The sequence below is a fragment of the Schistosoma mansoni genome, chromosome 1 (genome assembly GCF_000237925.1).
Source record: "Schistosoma mansoni strain Puerto Rico chromosome 1, complete genome".
Lineage (NCBI taxonomy): Eukaryota > Metazoa > Platyhelminthes > Trematoda > Strigeidida > Schistosomatidae > Schistosoma > Schistosoma mansoni.
Window position 1 is genome coordinate 28,989,553 of NC_031495.1, and position 7,530 is coordinate 28,997,082.

General features: G+C 46.6%; 2 non-coding genes across 2 annotated transcripts; both read left to right on the forward strand.

Moving 5' to 3' along the window:
* On the forward strand, window positions 1-83 carry Smp_tRNA_00142_Leu_TAA.1.1. The gene has a single exon. It is a non-coding gene (tRNA).
* Window positions 84-1,500: 1,417 nt separating this feature from the next.
* Smp_tRNA_00215_Leu_TAA.1.1 lies at window positions 1,501-1,583 on the forward strand. The gene has a single exon. It is a non-coding gene (tRNA).
* The last annotated feature ends 5,947 nt before the right edge of the window (window positions 1,584-7,530 follow it).

The window sequence follows — 7,530 nt, forward strand, 5'->3', positions numbered from 1 at the left end:
CAGGCGGATTTTGTAGCCACACCACTACTCTGCCATCATCACCCAGCATCCCTCACTGTGACAACACCGTACACACTGTAAAACACTCACATTCCCACACCACCTCTGTCCACACATGTCCACTGTGTCGGTGTACAATTGGCGCGTGTGTGGTGCATAACGCCTGTCGTCTGACTGTCCTCAACAATCTAGTGGTTTGTGACTTCTGGAGTCGGTGCTCTGTTAGCAGTCTCTCAGGGTGACCAGTGGACTGCTCGTTGTGCACTCACACCTCCAGTCTTGGTGGAGATGAGTCTACTGAGTCGGTCACCTTGTCAGTCACTTGTGTTGCAAGTGTCCCGTGTGTGCATATCACACAAGTGACTCGATTCTCCGATTTACCGGCACTCAACATTACACTCACATCACTCACTGTCCAGTCGATTGAAAATCGACACTTCCAATAGACACACTTAAGTAACATCAGTCTCGCATTCAATCACTCACTCACTCACTCTCGCTCTCTCTCATTCACCAATTCTACACAGTCACACTGAAACACAAACATAGTCGAACGTAAACTCATTGATTTATTCACTCAATCAATCAGTCAATGCACCACACATTCATACAACACGCACAAATCTATATTCGCATACAAGTAATTGTGATGATATGAAGACGAGCACAAGTGTCATTTCACAGTCATTTGGATCGAACAGAATGACTGAAGTGTTTGAGATGGATTCTGTCATATATATTTGTCGTCTGAGACTGTGCAGGTTTGCGCATAGGTTTGTCCACATCAGTGGGATGTTCGATTAGTTACTTATGTATGCCTCTCTATTCCACTGGATGTCGACTAATCGCGACGTTGAGAATAACGACGGAGGAGTCAAGCCGAAACACACTCCACCATCGGGATCACATCACGCTGAGAGGATATCGTTTCCTACAACAACACCGAGTCACAGGCAAGATTGAACGTGTCAGCCGCATACAAGACAACAGGATAATGGACACTGGTTGAGTGAAAACAATGCCTATCATGGTTGTGACGGTTAGTGTGGCTGAGCGTATGCGAGTGAAATATTCGATGGTTGCATAATTGGTGTGGGAATGACTTGACTATGTGTCAACACATTGAATATTCGTGAAGAGTGACTGGTTGATGAGCGATGTTTGTTGACGAATTGATCAGTCGGTGTGTTGTTGATGAATATATGTGCATGCGTATGTATGTGGATCGGAGTGAGCGATCATGTGTGGGTGGTAGGTGAGTAGTTCATGGTGTATTCAGTGGTGTCAGTATTGGTGTTGTGTTGATGTGGTTGTATTTTGGGTTGATGATCTTTGTGTGATTGCTCGTTGGCGTTAGTGTTTGTGCAAGCGACTGAGAGTGTAGTGTTGAGTGTGCGAGTCGGTGTATGCGCAATCCAGCTGGGATGGCCGAGTGGTTAAGGCGGTGGACTTAAGATCCCCTGGGGTGTATCCCCGCGTGGGTTCGAACCCCACTCCCAGCAGGCGGATTTTGTAGCCACACCACTACTCTGCCATCATCACCCAGCATCCCTCACTGTGACAACACCGTACACACTGTAAAACACTCACATTCCCACACCACCTCTGTCCACACATGTCCACTGTGTCGGTGTACAATTGGCGCGTGTGTGGTGCATAACGCCTGTCGTCTGACTGTCCTCAACAATCTAGTGGTTTGTGACTTCTGGAGTCGGTGCTCTGTTAGCAGTCTCTCAGGGTGACCAGTGGACTGCTCGTTGTGCACTCACACCTCCAGTCTTGGTGGAGATGAGTCTACTGAGTCGGTCACCTTGTCAGTCACTTGTGTTGCAAGTGTCCCGTGTGTGCATATCACACAAGTGACTCGATTCTCCGATTTACCGGCACTCAACATTACACTCACATCACTCACTGTCCAGTCGATTGAAAATCGACACTTCCAATAGACACACTTAAGTAACATCAGTCTCGCATTCAATCACTCACTCACTCACTCACTCTCGCTCTCTCTCATTCACCAATTCTACACAGTCACACTGAAACACAAACATAGTCGAACGTAAACTCATTGATTTATTCACTCAATCAATCAGTCAATGCACCACACATTCATACAACACGCACAAATCTATATTCGCATACAAGTAATTGTGATGATATGAAGACGAGCACAAGTGTCATTTCACAGTCATTTGGATCGAACAGAATGACTGAAGTGTTTGAGATGGATTCTGTCATATATATTTGTCGTCTGAGACTGTGCAGGTTTGCGCATAGGTTTGTCCACATCAGTGGGATGTTCGATTAGTTACTTATGTATGCCTCTCTATTCCACTGGATGTCGACTAATCGCGACGTTGAGAATAACGACGGAGGAGTCAAGCCGAAACACACTCCACCATCGGGATCACATCACGCTGAGAGGATATCGTTTCCTACAACAACACCGAGTCACAGGCAAGATTGAACGTGTCAGCCGCATACAAGACAACAAGAAAATGGACACTGGTTGAGTGAAAACAATGCCTATCATGGTTGCGACGGTTAGTGTGGCTGAGCGTATGCGAGTGAAATATTCGATGGTTGCATAATTGGTGTGGGAATGACTTGACTATGTGTCAACACATTGAATATTCGTGAAGAGTGACTGGTTGATGAGCGATGTTTGTTGACGAATTGATCAGTCGGTGTGTTGTTGATGAATATATGTGCATGCGTATGTATGTGGATCGGAGTGAGCGATCATGTGTGGGTGGTAGGTGAGTAGTTCATGGTGTATTCAGTGGTGTCAGTATTGGTGTTGTGTTGATGTGGTTGTATTTTGGGTTGATGATCTTTGTGTGATTGCTCGTTGGCGTTAGTGTTTGTGCAAGCGACTGAGAGTGTAGTGTTGAGTGTGCGAGTCGGTGTATGCGCAATCCAGCTGGGATGGCCGAGTGGTTAAGGCGGTGGACTTAAGATCCCTTGGGGTGTATCCCCGCGTGGGTTCGAACCCCACTCCCAGCAGGCGGATTTTGTAGCCACACCACTACTCTGCCATCATCACCCAGCATCCCTCACTGTGACAACACCGTACACACTGTAAAACACTCACATTCCCACACCACCTCTGTCCACACATGTCCACTGTGTCGGTGTACAATTGGCGCGTGTGTGGTGCATAACGCCTGTCGTCTGACTGTCCTCAACAATCTAGTGGTTTGTGACTTCTGGAGTCGGTGCTCTGTTAGCAGTCTCTCAGGGTGACCAGTGGACTGCTCGTTGTGCACTCACACCTCCAGTCTTGGTGGAGATGAGTCTACTGAGTCGGTCACCTTGTCAGTCACTTGTGTTGCAAGTGTCCCGTGTGTGCATATCACACAAGTGACTCGATTCTCCGATTTACCGGCACTCAACATTACACTCACATCACTCACTGTCCAGTCGATTGAAAATCGACACTTCCAATAGACACACTTAAGTAACATCAGTCTCGCATTCAATCACTCACTCACTCACTCACTCTCGCTCTCTCTCATTCACCAATTCTACACAGTCACACTGAAACACAAACATAGTCGAACGTAAACTCATTGATTTATTCACTCAATCAATCAGTCAATGCACCACACATTCATACAACACGCACAAATCTATATTCGCATACAAGTAATTGTGATGATATGAAGACGAGCACAAGTGTCATTTCACAGTCATTTGGATCGAACAGAATGACTGAAGTGTTTGAGATGGATTCTGTCATATATATTTGTCGTCTGAGACTGTGCAGGTTTGCGCATAGGTTTGTCCACATCAGTGGGATGTTCGATTAGTTACTTATGTATGCCTCTCTATTCCACTGGATGTCGACTAATCGCGACGTTGAGAATAACGACGGAGGAGTCAAGCCGAAACACACTCCACCATCGGGATCACATCACGCTGAGAGGATATCGTTTCCTACAACAACACCGAGTCACAGGCAAGATTGAACGTGTCAGCCGCATACAAGACAACAGGATAATGGACACTGGTTGAGTGAAAACAATGCCTATCATGGTTGCGACGGTTAGTGTGGCTGAGCGTATGCGAGTGAAATATTCGATGGTTGCATAATTGGTGTGGGAATGACTTGACTATGTGTCAACACATTGAATATTCGTGAAGAGTGACTGGTTGATGAGCGATGTTTGTTGACGAATTGATCAGTCGGTGTGTTGTTGATGAATATATGTGCATGCGTATGTATGTGGATCGGAGTGAGCGATCATGTGTGGGTGGTAGGTGAGTAGTTCATGGTGTATTCAGTGGTGTCAGTATTGGTGTTGTGTTGATGTGGTTGTATTTTGGGTTGATGATCTTTGTGTGATTGCTCGTTGGCGTTAGTGTTTGTGCAAGCGACTGAGAGTGTAGTGTTGAGTGTGCGAGTCGGTGTATGCGCAATCCAGCTGGGATGGCCGAGTGGTTAAGGCGGTGGACTTAAGATCCCCTGGGGTGTATCCCCGCGTGGGTTTGAACCCCACTCCCAGCAGACGGATTTTGTAGCCACACCACTACTCTGCCATCATCACCCAGCATCCCTCACTGTGACAACACCGTACACACTGTAAAACACTCACATTCCCACACCACCTCTGTCCACACATGTCCACTGTGTCGGTGTACAATTGGCGCGTGTGTGGTGCATAACGCCTGTCGTCTGACTGTCCTCAACAATCTAGTGGTTTGTGACTTCTGGAGTCGGTGCTCTGTTAGCAGTCTCTCAGGGTGACCAGTGGACTGCTCGTTGTGAACTCACACCTCCAGTCTTGGTGGAGATGAGTCTACTGAGTCGGTCACCTTGTCAGTCACTTGTGTTGCAAGTGTCCCGTGTGTGCATATCACACAAGTGACTCGATTCTCCGATTTACCGGCACTCAACATTACACTCACATCACTCACTGTCCAGTCGATTGAAAATCGACACTTCCAATAGACACACTTAAGTAACATCAGTCTCGCATTCAATCACTCACTCACTCACTCACTCTCGCTCTCTCTCATTCACCAATTCTACACAGTCACACTGAAACACAAACATAGTCGAACGTAAACTCATTGATTTATTCACTCAATCAATCAGTCAATGCACCACACATTCATACAACACGCACAAATCTATATTCGCATACAAGTAATTGTGATGATATGAAGACGAGCACAAGTGTCATTTCACAGTCATTTGGATCGAACAGAATGACTGAAGTGTTTGAGATGGATTCTGTCATATATATTTGTCGTCTGAGACTGTGCAGGTTTGCGCATAGGTTTGTCCACATCAGTGGGATGTTCGATTAGTTACTTATGTATGCCTCTCTATTCCACTGGATGTCGACTAATCGCGACGTTGAGAATAACGACGGAGGAGTCAAGCCGAAACACACTCCACCATCGGGATCACATCACGCTGAGAGGATATCGTTTCCTACAACAACACCGAGTCACAGGCAAGATTGAACGTGTCAGCCGCATACAAGACAACAAGATAATGGACACTGGTTGAGTGAAAACAATGCCTATCATGGTTGCGACGGTTAGTGTGGCTGAGCGTATGCGAGTGAAATATTCGATGGTTGCATAATTGGTGTGGGAATGACTTGACTATGTGTCAACACATTGAATATTCGTGAAGAGTGACTGGTTGATGAGCGATGTTTGTTGACGAATTGATCAGTCGGTGTGTTGTTGATGAATATATGTGCATGCGTATGTATGTGGATCGGAGTGAGCGATCATGTGTGGGTGGTAGGTGAGTAGTTCATGGTGTATTCAGTGGTGTCAGTATTGGTGTTGTGTTGATGTGGTTGTATTTTGGGTTGATGATCTTTGTGTGATTGCTCGTTGGCGTTAGTGTTTGTGCAAGCGACTGAGAGTGTAGTGTTGAGTGTGCGAGTCGGTGTATGCGCAATCCAGCTGGGATGGCCGAGTGGTTAAGGCGGTGGACTTAAGATCCCCTGGGGTGTATCCCCGCGTGGGTTCGAACCCCACTCCCAGCAGACGGATTTTGTAGCCACACCACTACTCTGCCATCATCACCCAGCATCCCTCACTGTGACAACACCGTACACACTGTAAAACACTCACATTCCCACACCACCTCTGTCCACACATGTCCACTGTGTCGGTGTACAATTGGCGCGTGTGTGGTGCATAACGCCTGTCGTCTGACTGTCCTCAACAATCTAGTGGTTTGTGACTTCTGGAGTCGGTGCTCTGTTAGCAGTCTCTCAGGGTGACCAGTGGACTGCTCGTTGTGCACTCACACCTCCAGTCTTGGTGGAGATGAGTCTACTGAGTCGGTCACCTTGTCAGTCACTTGTGTTGCAAGTGTCCCGTGTGTGCATATCACACAAGTGACTCGATTCTCCGATTTACCGGCACTCAACATTACACTCACATCACTCACTGTCCAGTCGATTGAAAATCGACACTTCCAATAGACACACTTAAGTAACATCAGTCTCGCATTCAATCACTCACCCACTCACTCACTCTCGCTCTCTCTCATTCACCAATTCTACACAGTCACACTGAAACACAAACATAGTCGAACGTAAACTCATTGATTTATTCACTCAATCAATCAGTCAATGCACCACACATTCATACAACACGCACAAATCTATATTCGCATACAAGTAATTGTGATGATATGAAGACGAGCACAAGTGTCATTTCACAGTCATTTGGATCGAACAGAATGACTGAAGTGTTTGAGATGGATTCTGTCATATATATTTGTCGTCTGAGACTGTGCAGGTTTGCGCATAGGTTTGTCCACATCAGTGGGATGTTCGATTAGTTACTCATGTATGCCTCTCTATTCCACTGGATGTCGACTAATCGCGACGTTGAGAATAACGACGGAGGAGTCAAGCCGAAACACACTCCACCATCGGGATCACATCACGCTGAGAGGATATCGTTTCCTACAACAACACCGAGTCACAGGCAAGATTGAACGTGTCAGCCGCATACAAGACAACAGGATAATGGACACTGGTTGAGTGAAAACAATGCCTATCATGGTTGTGACGGTTAGTGTGGCTGAGCGTATGCGAGTGAAATATTCGATGGTTGCATAATTGGTGTGGGAATGACTTGACTATGTGTCAACACATTGAATATTCGTGAAGAGTGACTGGTTGATGAGCGATGTTTGTTGACGAATTGATCAGTCGGTGTGTTGTTGATGAATATATGTGCATGCGTATGTATGTGGATCGGAGTGAGCGATCATGTGTGGGTGGTAGGTGAGTAGTTCATGGTGTATTCAGTGGTGTCAGTATTGGTGTTGTGTTGATGTGGTTGTATTTTGGGTTGATGATCTTTGTGTGATTGCTCGTTGGCGTTAGTGTTTGTGCAAGCGACTGAGAGTGTAGTGTTGAGTGTGCGAGTCGGTGTATGCGCAATCCAGCTGGGATGGCCGAGTGGTTAAGGCGGTGGACTTAAGATCCCCTGGGGTGTATCCCCGCGTGGGTTCGAACCCCACTCCCAGCAGGCGGATTTTGT